At 46.7% G+C, this 16630-nt stretch overlaps 1 protein-coding gene across 2 annotated transcripts in view; it reads left to right on the forward strand.

Annotated features, from left to right (window-relative positions):
• The first annotated feature begins 3846 nt into the window (after window positions 1–3846).
• Window positions 3847–16630, forward strand: part of LOC133357917 (forkhead box protein F2-like) — an 18937-nt gene continuing 6153 nt past the window's right edge. For both annotated transcript variants that reach the window (XR_009756997.1, XM_061576098.1), the window contains exons 1-2: window positions 3847–4259; window positions 16526–16630. The exon at window positions 16526–16630 is cut by the window's right edge and continues 1595 nt beyond it. The gene's annotated coding sequence lies outside the window, so the exon portion shown is untranslated. The remainder of the gene's footprint in view (window positions 4260–16525) is intronic.

Below are 16630 nucleotides of genomic sequence, written 5' to 3' on the forward strand. Positions count from 1 at the left end.
AGGGAGTGAGATAGAGAGATGATGAGATAGAGAGATGATGAGACAGAGAGAGGGAGTGAGATAGAGAGATGATGAGACAGAGAGATGATGAGACAGAGAGATGATGAGACAGAGAGATTATGAGACAGAGAGATGATGAGATAGAGAGATGATGAGACAGAGAGATGATGAGACAGAGAGATGATGAGATAGAGAGATGATGAGACAGAGAGATGATGAGACAGAGAGATGATGAGACAGAGAGATGATGAGACAGAGAGATGATGAGACAGAGAGAGGGAGTGAGATAGAGAGATGATGAGATAGAGAGATGATGAGACAGAGAGATGATGAGACAGAGAGAGGGAGTGAGATAGAGAGATGATGAGACAGAGAGATGATGAGACAGAGAGAGGAGTGAGATAGAGAGATGACGAGATAGAGAAATGATGAGACAGAGAGAGGGAGTGAGATAGAGAAATGATGAGATAGAGAGATGATGAGACAGAGAGATGATGAGACAGAGAGATGATGAGACAGAGAGATGATGAGACAGAGAGATGATGAGACAGAGAGATGATGAGACAGAGAGATGATGAGACAGAGAGATGATGAGACAGAGAGATGATGAGATAGAGAGATGATGAGACAGAGAGATGATGAGACAGAGAGAGGGAGTGAGATAGAGAGATGATGAGACAGAGAGATGATGAGACAGAGAGATGATGAGACAGAGAGAGGGAGTGAGATAGAGAGATGATGAGATAGAGAAATGATGAGACAGAGAGATGATGAGACAGAGAGATGATGAGACAGAGAGATGATGAGACAGAGAGATGATGAGACAGAGAGATGATGAGACAGAGAGAGGGAGTGAGATAGAGAGATGATGAGACAGAGAGATGATGAGACAGAGAGAGGGAGTGAGATAGAGAGATGATGAGATAGAGAGATGATGAGATAGAGAGATGATGAGATAGAGAGATGATGAGATAGAGAGATGATGAGACAGAGAGAGGGAGTGAGATAGAGAGATGATGAGACAGAGAGATGATGAGACAGAGAGAGGGAGTGAGATAGAGAGATGACGAGATAGAGAAATGATGAGACAGAGAGATGATGAGACAGAGAGATGATGAGACAGAGAGATGATGAGACAGAGAGATGATGAGACAGAGAGATGATGAGACAGAGAGATGATGAGACAGAGAGAGGGAGTCAGATAGAGAGATGACGAGATAGAGAAATGATGAGACAGAGAGATGATGAGACAGAGAGATGATGAGACAGAGAGATGATGAGACAGAGAGAGGGAGTGAGATAGAGAGATGATGAGATAGAGAGATGATGAGATAGAGAGATGATGAGACAGAGAGAGGGAGTGAGATAGAGAGATGATGAGATAGAGAGATGATGAGACAGAGAGAGGGAGTGAGATAGAGAGATGATGAGACAGAGAGATGATGAGACAGAGAGAGGGAGTGAGATAGAGAGATGAGGAGATAGAGAAATGATGAGATAGAGAGAGGGAGTGAGATAGAGAGATGATGAGATAGAGAGATGATGAGATAGAGAGAGGATGAGACAGAGAGAGGGAGTGAGATAGAGAGATGATGAAATAGAGAGATGATGAGATAGAGAGATGATGAGATAGAGAGAGGATGAGACAGAGAGAGGGAGTGAGATAGAGAGATGATGAGATAGAGAGATGATGAGAGAGAGAGAGGATGAGACAGAGAGAGGGAGTGAGATAGAGAGATGATGAGACAGAGAGATGATGAGACAGAGAGAGGGAGTGAGATAGAGAGATGACGAGATAGAGAAATGATGAGACAGAGAGATGATGAGACAGAGAGATGATGAGACAGAGAGAGGGAGTGAGATAGAGAGATGATGAGATAGAGAGATGATGAGACAGAGAGATGATGAGACAGAGAGAGGGAGTGAGATAGAGAGATGATGAGACAGAGAGATGATGAGACAGAGAGAGGGAGTGAGATAGAGAGATGACGAGATAGAGAAATGATGAGATAGAGAGAGGGAGTGAGATAGAGAGATGATGAGATAGAGAGATGATGAGATAGAGAGAGGATGAGACAGAGAGAGGGAGTGAGATAGAGAGATGATGAAATAGAGAGATGATGAGATAGAGAGATGATGAGATAGAGAGAGGATGAGACAGAGAGAGGGAGTGAGATAGGGAGATGATGAGATAGAGAGATGATGAGATAGAGAGATGATGAGACAGAGAGAGGGAGTGAGATAGAGAGATGATGAGACAGAGAGATGATGAGACAGAGAGAGGGAGTGAGATAGAGAGATGACGAGATAGAGAAATGATGAGACAGAGAGATGATGAGACAGAGAGAGGGAGTGAGATAGAGAGATGATGAGATAGAGAGATGATGAGACAGAGAGATGATGAGACAGAGAGATGATGAGACAGAGAGAGGGAGTGAGATAGAGAGATGATGAGACAGAGAGATGATGAGACAGAGAGAGGGAGTGAGATAGAGAGATGACGAGATAGAGAAATGATGAGATAGAGAGAGGGAGTGAGATAGAGAGATGATGAGATAGAGAGATGATGAGATAGAGAGAGGATGAGACAGAGAGAGGGAGTGAGATAGAGAGATGATGAAATAGAGAGATGATGAGATAGAGAGATGATGAGATAGAGAGAGGATGAGACAGAGAGAGGGAGTGAGATAGAGAGATGATGAGATAGAGAGATGATGAGATAGAGAGATGATGAGACAGAGAGAGGGAGTGAGATAGAGAGATGATGAGACAGAGAGATGATGAGACAGAGAGAGGGAGTGAGATAGAGAGATGACGAGATAGAGAAATGATGAGACAGAGAGATGATGAGACAGAGAGAGGGAGTGAGATAGAGAGATGATGAGATAGAGAGATGATGAGACAGAGAGATGATGAGACAGAGAGATGATGAGACAGAGAGAGGGAGTGAGATAGAGAGATGACGAGATAGAGAAATGATGAGACAGAGAGATGATGAGACAGAGAGATGATGAGACAGAGAGATGATGAGACAGAGAGAGGGAGTGAGATAGAGAGATGATGAGACAGAGAGATGATGAGACAGAGAGAGGGAGTGAGATAGAGAGATGATGAGACAGAGAGATGATGAGACAGAGAGAGGGAGTGAGATAGAGAGATGACGAGATAGAGAAATGATGAGACAGAGAGATGATGAGACAGAGAGATGATGAGACAGAGAGATGATGAGACAGAGAGATGATGAGACAGAGAGATGATGAGACAGAGAGAGGGAGTGAGATAGAGAGATGATGAGACAGAGAGATGATGAGATAGAGAGATGATGAGACAGAGAGATGATGAGACAGAGAGATGATGAGACAGAGAGATGATGAGACAGAGAGATGATGAGACAGAGAGATGATGAGACAGAGAGATGATGAGAAGATGAGATATAGAGATGATGAGATAGAGAGATGATGAGACAGAGAGATGATGAGATAGAGAGATGATGAGACAGAGAGATGATGAGATAGAGAGATGATGAGACAGAGAGATGATGAGATAGAGAGATGATGAGACAGAGAGATGATGAGATAGAGAGATGATGAGACAGAGAGAGGGAGTGAGATAGAGAGGGAGAGAGGCGGGGTTCGGACATCGAGTTGAGGGCGCGGAGAGAGAGGGGACGGGGTGGTGGGTGGTGGTGGGGGGTTGGTGGAGGGACGGGGTGGGGGTGGTGGGGGGGTGGTGGGGGGACGGGGTTGGTGGTGGTGGGGGGGTGTCTGCAGTGCAGCAGGGAGGGAGGGGGGGCGAGCGAGCGAGGTGGTCTCAGTGAGCGTCGCCTCTTCATCCTCAGCAGCACCGCCACCATTCGGCTGAGTCGAATTCCTCTCACCTCGCAACGCTCCACCACCACCACCATCGCCACGTGGAGTGAGGCAGTGGACGAGGAGGCAGTGAAGGATGAGAAAGGAGTGAAGGAAGGAGTGAAGGAAGGAAGGACAAGAAGAAGCAGATCTACAGAGAAGAAGGAGGCGGAGGAGAGTTGCCCATCGACCACCCACTCGCGTGTCGCAGGAAGCGTCTTGGCCGCGTCTCTCTCCCCTCCCGTCGGCGTCCCTCGGCTCGGACTGCTCCTCGTGCCTCTGCGCTCGCCCGCAGCTCACTCGGCGTGAGATGCTGAACGACCACCACGGAACGAGGCCCTGACAGTCGCGCCACGTGTGATTGCTGAATTACTTTGAACGTAATCGTGGGGAGTGATTCTTCCATTGCACGTGAGTAGAGTCTCTCTGTCTCTCTGTGTGTGTGTGTTCGTTGTGCTTGCGTAGCAGCCGTAGCAGCAGCGTCGTCAGATCATCGTTGTTGTTGTTGTTTTAAAATTGATGAGAGCGATGGGACGAGCGGTGGCGCACCGCTTAGCGCGCTGCTCCGATGCAGAGGGCGGCTGAGCGAGTTGTCGGATTCTCAGCTTGCCAACAAACGACCCTCATTCGCCAGCCCGCCATTGACCAGCATTGGGGAAGTATGACTCAAAGTGTGGACTGTGTTCTTATTTGACCAGCTAAGGTCCCGCAAACTTGCTGCGTAGCGCAACTTATTTTTTTTCAGAAGTGACCCCATCGCCATCGCAAATGAGAGCTCAGCGAAGGGGTTCATCGTCATCGTCAGCATCATCATCGTGTCGTGGACATTCATAGCAGATAAATACTCCAAATGCGTTGTTTCTACAGACTCATAGAGACCCACAGATACTCATAGAGACCCATACTCACATAGACCGATAGAGACCCACAGAGACCCATACTCATAGAGACTCATACTCATCCAGACCCATAGACCCACAGAGACCCATACTCATCCAGACCCATAGACCCCCAGAGACCCATACTCATCTAGATCCATAGACCCACAGAGACCCATACTCATCCAGACCCATAGACCCCCAGAGACCCATACTCATCCAGACCCATAGACCCACAGAGACCCATACTCATCCAGACCCATAGACCACCAGAGACCCATACTCATCCAGACCCATAGACCCACAGAGACCCATACTCATCCAGACCCATAGACCCACAAAGACCCATACTCACAGAGACCCATAGACCCACAGATACTCATAGAGACCCACAGAGACCCATAGACCCACAGAGACCCCCAGAGACTCAAACTCAAACTAAACTATGTTAGTGTTACCAGGTAAGGACCCACTGAGCTATGTAGCGCTCTGTCAGAAGCGACCTGCACATCAGAATTGACAGCTCAACCAAGTGGCTCATCGTCATCATCATCATCATCACGTGGAAAATGTATATCAGTAGTCAAATACTCTAAACGCGTCGTGACGTTCATTGTAAACGTGGACGGGGAAAAAACGGAGGACCCGGAGAAAAATCCACGCCACCATCACGGGGAGAGAGAGAGACAGAGAGAGAGACGCAGACTCCAAATATACAGCAGCAGGCATCGTCATGGTCTGGATCGAACCCACGACCTCCTGCATACCGGGCGAGGTAGTTAACATCTCCTAGCCACCAAGCAACCCGCGCGTGACCGACTGGGAGTGGGGGAGGGCTTCATCCAGCAGTGGATCGACCACAGTCTGCACGCAGCCGTGATAACATCGACTAAAAGCTGAACATGACATTTAGATAATGTTCACCAAGATTGGGCATTCGCTGTAAATATACCTGCCGCTATGATTTAATATAATCCCGTGATATCGTATGTATATATATATATACACACACTTTAATAATCGCGGAGTGAACTTTACAATTCTGCGTACGACGAATTCGCCTTTCGGGGCTTTACCGATCCACGGCTGGTCGATGGCCTGGTCAGCTGAGCTCTCTCCGAGAGGGTCGTTTAACCATACTTCACCACCCTGGTCACGGTGACAGTGTCGAGGTGGCCGCGTCGCGTGGAGAGGGGCCGGTGGGCATCGAAATCTGAACATCAGATTGTCAATGTCCGTGGCCTGGCTCTCCAACACACAGCCGGTGTTGCTGTACTCGTAGCGAATTGGCCACGTTCTAGAGATAGGTTTTTACCCTTTCAACTGGTACAACAACTGACACCTTTATACAAGGGATCATGTTTGCAATAACCGCAACACAAGCAGTCAAAATGCAAACAAAAAGAAACACCTCTGATAATGATAATTTGATAATAGCTGTTTCTTTTTGTTTGCATTTTGACTGCTTGTGTTGTGGTTATTGCAAACATGATGCCTTGTATAAAGGTGTCAGTTTTTGTACCAGTTGAAAGGGTTGAAACCCAATCACTATATGTTGCCACTGGTAAAGAAGATGTCTCATAGTGTAAATGGCCACGTTCTGTTAACGGGACGCAACTTTAGTAATTGGCTGTTTCGGGTGGTGGCGGGTTTAACGACACTTTTATATATTTACGCGATCTCACCCCAAACACAACCGTATAATGAATGATATTGGTCGCGAAAGCCTCCTCCGTGTGAAAGCGAACATTGTATTTTATTCTGGGGGAATCCGATGAGCGACAACGCTCTTTTTCGCACATGTCACTAGGTTACAAAAACAAAACACAAAACACGATAGGAGCGCAAAGTATAGGAAAGGTAAATAAATCACTAAGAAAAAAATACGAAAAAAACTAAAATGTGTTTTTATTTGACCGGGCAAGGTTCGTTCCACTGAGCGACGTTATTATTTTTCAGAGGCGTCCATGGCAATCACGAATGATAACCCAGCTTAGGTGGCTTATCACCACCATCACCACCATCATCATGTGCAAATGTGTAGCAGCCAAATAACTCTAAACGCGTGATGTCGAGTCTACATGTGGAGGGAAAACACCCGAAGATCCCGAGACAAAATCCACGCGACCACGGAGAGAGAGACAGAGAGAGAGACGCAGACTCTAAAGATACCTGGGGTGATGTGTAAACACCGTCACTAGGGAGACAAAGGCGGCCGGGCGTGGTTCTGGCCACCCACCCCCCTCGTGTGCCGTGCCGGCCTTCATAGGTGCTCGCTAACAGCACTTGCCCCCCTACAGTATGTTAAGGCTATATGGGGGATCTTTGTCTTTGTGTGTGCGGAATTGTGGCGTAGCGGGTAGCGATCAGGGTCGAGATCGAACTCACGACCTCCTGTATACCAGGCGAGGTAGTCAACATCTCCTAGCCGCCGCGATCTCAACGAAACATCGGTGATGAATCAGGTGTGCGGTTGTTTTTCCAGATGCACACAAACATAAATTGTATAGACACAGATCCCCCGTATAGCCCGTAACAGACTGTTGGGGCAAGTGCTGTTAGTAGCGAGTAGCAGCAGCGCCTATGAAGGCTACCGGCGGCACTGTGGCACACGAGGGGGTGGGTGGGTGGTCAGCGCCACGCCCGGCCGCCTTTGTTTCGCCAGTGGCGATATTTACACATCGCACCAGGTACTCGTTTCAGGTTGAGTCGACCTAGGGGAGGCCCGGGATCGGTTCAGATAATCGTCGCCGGTTGGGCCGTGAGCGGGAATCGAACCCGGGTCGCCACGTTCAATGCGCAGCGTGCTAACCGCTACACTACCGCTCCCCCACACACACACAGACACACTCACACAGACACACACACACGCAGACACACACACACGCAGACACACACACACGCAGACACACACACACACACAGACACACACAGACACACTCACACAGACACACACACACGCAGACACACACACACGCAGACACACACACAGACACACACGCAGACACACACACACGCAGACACACACACACGCAGACACACACACACACACGCAGACACACACACACAGACACACACAGACACACTCACACAGACACACACACACGCAGACACACACACACGCAGACACACACACAGACACACACACGCAGACACACACACACGCAGACACACACACGCAGACACACACACACAGACACACACAGACACACTCACACAGACACACACACACGCAGACACACACACACGCAGACACACACACAGACACACACACGCAGACACACCCACACACAAAGACACACACACACACGCAGACACACACACAGACACACACACACAGACACAGACACGCAGACACACACATATATATACAAATACGCATATATACACATGCACACACCCATACATCCGAAGAGAAAAATACAAACATATACATACAGACACACACACACAGATAAAGATCCCCCGTGTAGCCTAAACAGACTGTTGGGGCAAGTGCTGTTGGCGAGTAGCAGCACCTATGAAGGCCGGCACGGCACACGAGGGGCTGGGTGGCCAGCACCACGCCCGGCCGCCTTTGTCTCCCTCGTGGCGATGTTTACTACAAACCGCACCGGGGACTCGTTTGAGGCTGAGTCGACCTAGGAGAGGCCCAGAACCGGTAAAATATTCGCCACTGTTATATATATATATACAAATATCATACAAAAATCCATGTAACAGACTGTTGGGGCAAGTGCTGTTAGCGAGCACCTAATGAAGGCCGGCACGGCACACGAGTGGGTGGGTGGCCAGCACCACGCCCGGCCGCCTTTGTCTCCCTAGTTGCGATGTCCTTCCCACTGTGGGGTGGGAAGGACAACAAACTAAACACAACAACAACAACAAACTGAACACAACAACAACAACAAACTAAACACAACAACAACAAACTAAACACAACAACAACAAACTAAACACAACAACAACAAACTAAACACAACAACAACAAACTAAACACAACAACAACAACAAATTAAACACAACAGCAGCAGCAGGCAGTTGTAGAGACATTAGTTCGTCAATGTCGATGTTGATGATGATGGCTGCGATGACGATGATGATGACGACGGAGATGACGATGATGACGATGATGACGATGATGATGACGACGACGATGATGACGATGATGACGATGATGACGACGACGATGACGACGATGATGACGATGATGATGACGACGATGATGACGACGATGACGATGATGACGACGACGATGATGACGATGATGATGACGACGACGATGATGACGATGATGACGATGATGACGACGACGATGACGACGATGATGACGATGATGACGACGACGATGATGACGACGATGACGACGATGATGACGACGATGATGACGACGATGATGACGACGATGATGACGATGATGATGACGATGACGATGATGACGATGATGATGACGACGATGATGACGACGATGACGACGATGATGACGACGATGATGATGATGACGACGATGATGATGATGACGACGGCGATGATGACGATGATGATGACGACGACGATGATGATGATGACGACGATGATGATGACGACGACGATGATGATGACGACGACGATGATGATGATGACGACGATGACGACGATGATGACGACGATGATGATGATGACGACGATGATGATGACGATGATGACGATGATGATGACGACGACGACGATGACGAGCGGTAGTGTAGTGGTCGTAGTTGGATGGCTACGGCAGGAGTTGCCCTTGAGGGGGACCTCCTCCTGCTGCTGCCGCTCCTCGCGGTGAAGCCGCAGGGAGTTGATCTTCAAACGACAAACACAACTATTGTTATTACACGCTTTCATTTAACTCACTCACTCTGTTGTTGTTGTCGTTGTTGTATCCTCAAATCTTGTAACTCAATTTTAACCCACTTCCCAATGTGCTATCAACTGCAAACTTGGTATACTTATGCCATACCAATGACAATACTATATTCTATCATAAAAAATAATATATATATTTTTAAACATTATGTTGTATATGTCATGTTTCAGCTTGGGTCTAATTGTCCACGCTCAACTGAAGTTGGCTGTAATTGGCCACGGCCCCTTACGTTGTGGCAAGCTTCGGGCCACTTCCTGGAGTCGTGGAGTTCTGCTATTACTAGTACGGTACATAAAAGCGTGTTTAAAAAAAGTTATTATTATTATTACGTATCGTTATTTCACTTTTCCAGCTAAGGCGGCACCACTGAGAAGCGACCTGGCATTCACAAACGATATCCCGACGAAGTGGCTGATATCATCATGATCACCATCATGATCACCATCATGATCACCATCATCATCATCACGTGGACATGAAGAGCAGTAGCCCAATCAAGGCCGTAGACACGGAGTCAACATTGGGGGGGGGGGGGGGGCAAAACTTCCAGGGGGTCTGGGAGTCCCAACCCAGAAAAAAAAATCTAAATTTGAAAACTCATTTCCTGCCTAAAATATTAAAAAATTCACTAACACACGGGATGGACTTTTTAGTTATTTTTACAATAATGTCTCATAGTGTATTGTATTACACTGCTCTGTTTTAACTTTTTACCATTTCTTGTTTCATTGTATGTAATGGCAGAGATTAGGGATTAATAAAGAACAACCATAACCACAATCATATACACAGAAAGCTAAGCATTGATTTATATTAAGATAAGTCCAGATATTGTGGCCAAGGTATAGCAAATCGTTTTTTAAATTTCCATAGCATAGCAAAACCTTTTTCATAGCAATATATTGGGGAGGGGAGGGGGACATTTTGAGAATATTTGAATATGGAGGGGGGATGTGTCCCCCCCAATATTTATTATAATTACTGCCTTGAGCCGAACACTCTAAGCGCGTGGTGTCGTTGATTCTAAATGTGGAGGGGAAAAAACGGAGGATCCGGACACAATTCCACGCGACCATCACGGGGAGAGAGAAACAGAGAGAGACGCAGACTCCAAACATACAGCAGCAGGCATCGTCAGGGTCGTGATCGAACCCACGACCTCCTGTACACCAGGCGAGGTAGTCAACATCTCCTAGCCACCGTGATGATGATGAGAAAGAGAGACGCAGTCTCCAAATATACAGCAGCAGGCATCGTCAGGGTCGTGATCGAACCCACGACCTCCTGTACACCAGGCGAGGTAGTGAACATCTCCTAGCCACCGTGATGATGATGAGAAAGAGAGACGCAGACTCCAAGTATACAGCAGCAGGCGTCAGGGTCTGGATAGAGCCCACGACCTCCTGTATACCAGGCGAGGTAGGCAACATCTATTATACGTAACGTCGCAAGAAGCGTTAATTTATTTATTTTGAGGCCACACACAGGGTGGTGTTGTCGTTATTGTTGACAGGGAACTTGTTGAGTTCATTTGTTTACTCATCCTAGGGGATTTCAAATGACGCCCCGAGCCACGCGCATTACCCTGCCTCCTCACACACCAACTCCCCCAGTCGCTCACTCTCTGTCTTTCTCTGTCTCTCTGTCTGTCTCTCTCTGTCTCTCTGTCTGTCTCTCTGTCTGTCTGTCTATCTCTGTCTCTCTGTCTCTCCCTCTCTGTTTATGTCGCTGTCTCTCTCTCTCTCTCTCTATGTCGCTGTCTCTCTGTCTGTCTCTCTGTCTGTGTGTCTGTCGCTGTCTCTCTGTCTGTGTGTCTGTGTGTGTCTCTCTGTCTCTGTGTGTGTGTGTCTCTCTGTCTCTCTCTCTCTCTCTGCCTCACACCAACTCCCCCAGCCTCTCCATCTCTCTTTGTCTGTCTCTCTGTCTCTATGTCTCTCTGTCTGTCTCTCTCTGTCTCTCTCCCTGTATGTCTGTATCTGTCTGTCTCCCTGTCTCCCTCTCTCTCTGTCTGTCTCCCTGTCTCTATGTCGCTGTCTCTCTCTGTCTCTCTCCCTGCCTCTGTGTGTGTGTCTCACTCACTGTTTCTCTGTCTCTCTCCCTGTCTCTCTGTGTGTGTGTCTCACTCACTGTTTCTCTGTCTCTCTCCCTATCTCTGTGTGTGTGTCTCACTCACTGTTTCTCTGTCTCTCTCCCTGTCTCTGTGTGTGTGTGTGTCACTCACTGTTTATCTGTTTCTCTCCCTGTCTCTGTGTGTGTGTGTCTCACTCACTGTTTCTCTGTCTCTCTCCCTGTCTCTGTGTGTGTGTGTCTCACTCACTGTTTCTCTGTCTCTCTCCCTGTCTGTGTGTGTGTGTCTCACTCACTGTTTCTCTGTCTCTCTCCCTGTCTCTGTGTGTGTGTGTCTCACTCACGGTTTCTCTGTCTCTCTCCCTGTCTCTCTGTGTGTGTGTCTTCCTGCCTCTCTCTGTCTCTCTCCCTGTCTCTGTGTGTGTGTGTCTCACTCACTGTTTCTCTGTCTCTCTCCCTGTCTCTCTGTGTGTGTTTCTCTGTCTCTCTCCCTGTCTCTGTGTGTGTGTGTCTCACTCACTGTTTCTCTGTCTCTCTCCCTGTCTCTGTGTGTGTGTTTCTCTGTCTCTCTCCCTGTCTCTCTGTGTGTGTGTCTCACTCACTGTTTCTCTGTCTCTCTCCCTGTCTCTCTGTGTGTGCGTCTCACTCACTGCACGGCATTTCTGCGTTGTATTGATTGGGGAGCGGTGGCGCAGCGGTTAGCGCGCCACCGCTGCGCTATGAACCCGGCGACCCGAGTTCGATTCCCGCTCACGGCCACCAGCACCAGTGACGATTATCCGAACCGTTCCTGGGCCTTGACCTAGATCGACTCAGCCCCAAATGAGTACCTGGTGCGGTGTGCAGTAAACATCGCCACTGGGGGAGACAAAGGCGGCCGGGCGTGGTGCTGGCCACCCACCCCCTCGTGTGCCGTGCCGGCCTTTATAGGTGCTCGCTAACAGCACTTGCCCCTACAGTCTGTTGAGGCTACACGGGGGATCTTTGTATTTTTGTTAACAACACATGTACAAGATGTATGTATATATATAGCTACATACATGCGTAACAAAGACAAAGATCCCCCGTGTAGCCTTTACACGGAATGTTGTGGCAAGTGCTGTTAGCGAGCACCTATGAAGGCCGAGAACGGCACACGAGGGGGTGGGTGGCCAGCACCACGCTCGGCCGCCTTTGTCTCCCCAGTGGCGATGTTTACTGCACACCGCACCAGGTACTCATTTGGGGCTGAGTCGATCTAGGTCAAGGCCCAGGAACGGTTCGGATAATCGTCACTGGTGCTGGTGGCCGTGAGCGGGAATCGAACTCGGGTCGCCGGGTTCGTAGGGCAGCGGTGAGCTAACCGCTGCGCCACCGCTCCCCAATCAACACAGAAGCGCCGTGCCGACTCTTGCCCCTACAGCGCGTGTGAAGGCAACACGGGGAATATTTATCTGTTGCGTGATACTCAAACATTTCGCGTGTGTGTAGCAAGACTGTAGCCGTGGAGTCAACATTAAGGGGGACTACAGAAAAGAAAAATTGAAATTTGAAAACTCATTTCCTGCCTAAAAGAAAAAAAAATTCACTAACACATCGGATGGACTTTTCATTTATTTTTACAATAATGTCTAATAGTTCTAGATTTGAAGCTTTCGTGACTGCAAGGATTCATACTCTTTGGTTTTTTCGGTAAAGTCACGTAGGTAAAAAATCCATAAAATATAAGAAAATAACTAAATTAAAACTAAAACAACTAACATTTTGTTGTTTTCATTTATTTTATTTTATTGATTGTTTTACCTACGTGACTTTACCTAAAAAACCAAAGGGTATGTCTAATAGTGTATTGTATTACACTGCTCTGTTTTTTCTTGTTTTACCTTTTCTTGTTTCATTGTATGTAATGGCAGAGATTAGGGATTATTAAAGTACAACCATAACCACAGTCATATAAACATACATCTACGCATTGTTATGTTGAAGACAAGTCCAGATATTGTGGCCAGGGTTGAGCAAATTGTTGTTTTTATTTACAAAGCACAGCAATTATTACTTATAAAAAATACTGTTTATAGCACTATCTTGGGGGGGGGGGCATTTCGAGCATATTTGAATATTGGGGGGATTGTGTCCCCCTCAACATATATTATGATTACGGCCTTGGTATATATACATAATATACAAACCTGTCAACCCACGGGCTTTTCCTGTATTGTTGTCCAGGGAAATTGAGTTTTCAGGTCCGTACGGCGCACAGTCGTTATCAATACGGGCAACACACAATATGTTTTATTAATCATATTCGTTTGCGTTTCTCCCTTGTGATGGGACTTTGTCGGATGAACGTCCAGATTTATAAGCGCCGCAAGGTCTACAATCTTCTTGGTTCTTTCGGTAAAGTCATCACGTAGAAGGGAAGTAATAAAATAATAAAAATAAAACAATAAAATAATTCTCACGACGTTTCGGCCACAACGCAAGCAGCCGTCCTCAGGTGAAGAACAGATCTGTCGAGGCGACAGCGTTGTGGCCGAAACGTCGTGAGAATTATTTGATTATGTTTTATTTTTATTATTGTGTGTGTGCGTGTATCGTGAGTTATGCGCGGAGAGCAGTAGCCACGTATGTTGTGCACGTGTGTGCATGTACATGGATCAATACACGTGGGGATATACTCATACATGATTGTAGCGCAATGATTCGTGCGAATTCACGTCGGGCGCACAGGCAGACTCAGCTGAGCTCTGGATGCTTTGCTCCAACTCGGTAGCGTGTGCACGGTGTGTGCGTGTGCGCGTGTCGTTTGAATTTATATTGAAATATATGTTACGTAAATACGTTGCGTAAATAAGTTGCGTAAATACGTTGCGTAAATATGCTTTGTAAATATTTTGCGTAAATATGCTTTGTAAATATTTTGCGTAAATATGCTTTGTAAATATTTTGCGTAAATATTTTGCGTAAATAAGTTGCGTAAATAAGTTGCGTAAATAAGTTGCGTAAATATGATTTGTAAATATTTTGCGTAAATAAGTTGCGTAAATGAGTTGCGTAAATATGATTTGTAAATATTTTGCGTAAATATTTTGCGTAAATAAGTTGCGTAAATATGCTACGTAAATATTTTGCGTCTATGTTGCGTAAATAAGTTGCGTAAATATTTTGCGTAAATACGTTGCGTAAATAAGTTGCGTAAATAAGTTGCGTAAATATTTTGCGTAAATATTTTGCGTAAATAAGTTGCGTAAATAAGTTGCGTAAATATTTTGCGTAAATATTTTGCGTAAATAAGTTGCGCACATATGTGGGGAGCGGTGGCGCAGCGGTTCGTGTGCTGTGCTCGCTTAAATCTGTGCTGCGCTGGATTAAATAGGTCGACTCAGCCTCAAATGAGTAGTTGGTGCGGTGTGTAAACATCGCCCCGAGGGAGATGAAGGCGGCCAGGCGTGGTGGTGGCCACCCTCCCCCTCACTAACAGCACTTGCTCCAACACTCTGTTAAGGGTATACGGGAGTTCTTTGTATTTGTATCTGTGCGTGTATCCTTGTGTGTATATGTGTGTGTGTATCTGTGTGTATGCGTGTGTGTATGTGTGTATCTGTGTGTGTGTATACTCTGTGTGTGTATCCTTGTGTGTGTATGTGTATCTATGTGTATGTGTATCTGTGTTAATCTGTGTGTGTATGTGTATCTGTGTGTGTATGTGTATCTGTGTGTGTATGTGTATCTGTGTGTGTATTTGTGTGTATGTGTATCTGTGTGTATGTGTATCTGTGTGTATCTGTGTGTGTATGTGTATCTGTGTGTGTGTGTGTGTGTGTATCTGTGTGTGTATTTCTGTGTATCTGTGTTTATCTGTGTGTGTATCCTTGTGCGTATCCTTGTGTATATATGTATGTCTGTATCTGTGCGTATCTGTGTGTATATGTGTGTGTCTGTATCTGTGTATGTGTGTCTGTATCTGTGTGTGTCTGTATCTGTGTGTGTGTCTGTATATGTGTGTGTCTGTATCTGTGTGTGTGTGTCTGTATCTGTGTGTATCTGTGACTGTATCTATGTGTATCTGTGTGTGTCTGTATCTGTGTGTGTGTGTATGTGTGTATCTGTGTGTGTCTGTATCTGTGTGTGTATGTGTGTGTGTCTGTATCTGTGTGTGTGTGTCTGTATCTGTGTGTATCTGTGACTGTATCTATGTGTATCTGTGTGTGTCTGTATCTGTGTGTGTGTGTATGTGTGTATCTGTGTGTGTCTGTATCTGTGTGTGTATGTGTGTGTGTCTGTATCTGTGTGTGTGTGTCTGTATCTGTGTGTATCTGTGTGTGTTTGTATCTGTATCTGTGTGTGTATGTGTGTGTATCTGTGTGTGTCTGTATCTGTGTGTGTATCTGTGTGTGTGTCTGTATCTGTGTGTATGTATCTGTGTGTGTATCTGTGTGTGTATCTGTGTGTGTATCTGTATCTGTGTGTATCTGTGTGTGTCTGTATCTGTGTGTGTATCTGTGTGTGTATCTGTGTGTGTCTGTATCTGTGTGTGTGTAAATGGGGAGTGGTGGCGCAGTGGTGAGCGCACTGTGCGACGCACTCAGACGATTCTCTGAACCGGTCCCTGGGCTTAAACCTCCATGGACTCAGCCTCGACTGAGTAGCTGCTGCCAGGAGAGAGACAAAGACGTCCGGGCGTGGTGCTGGTCACCCACACGGTGCGCTGCTGCTACTTGCTACGAAAAGCACTTGCCCCAACACGTCCCTTAGAGGATATACGGGGGTTCTTTGTCTTTGAAATGCATGAATTATTATAATTATTATGACATATAATACTTACATAACACATTATATATATGTGTGTGTGACCGTGTCTTGCACAGGGCGTGCACACGCGGACAGACCCCGCGTTGCCGTCACAGGCAACCGCGTTGACCCGAGGAATTTGCACCGGCGACAAAAGTTGCCAGCAACAAAAAGAAGAAACA

The sequence above is a fragment of the Lethenteron reissneri genome, chromosome 60 (assembly GCF_015708825.2).
Source record: "Lethenteron reissneri isolate LAM-NWPU_2019-01 chromosome 60, ASM1570882v1, whole genome shotgun sequence".
Taxonomy (NCBI): domain Eukaryota; kingdom Metazoa; phylum Chordata; class Hyperoartia; order Petromyzontiformes; family Petromyzontidae; genus Lethenteron; species Lethenteron reissneri.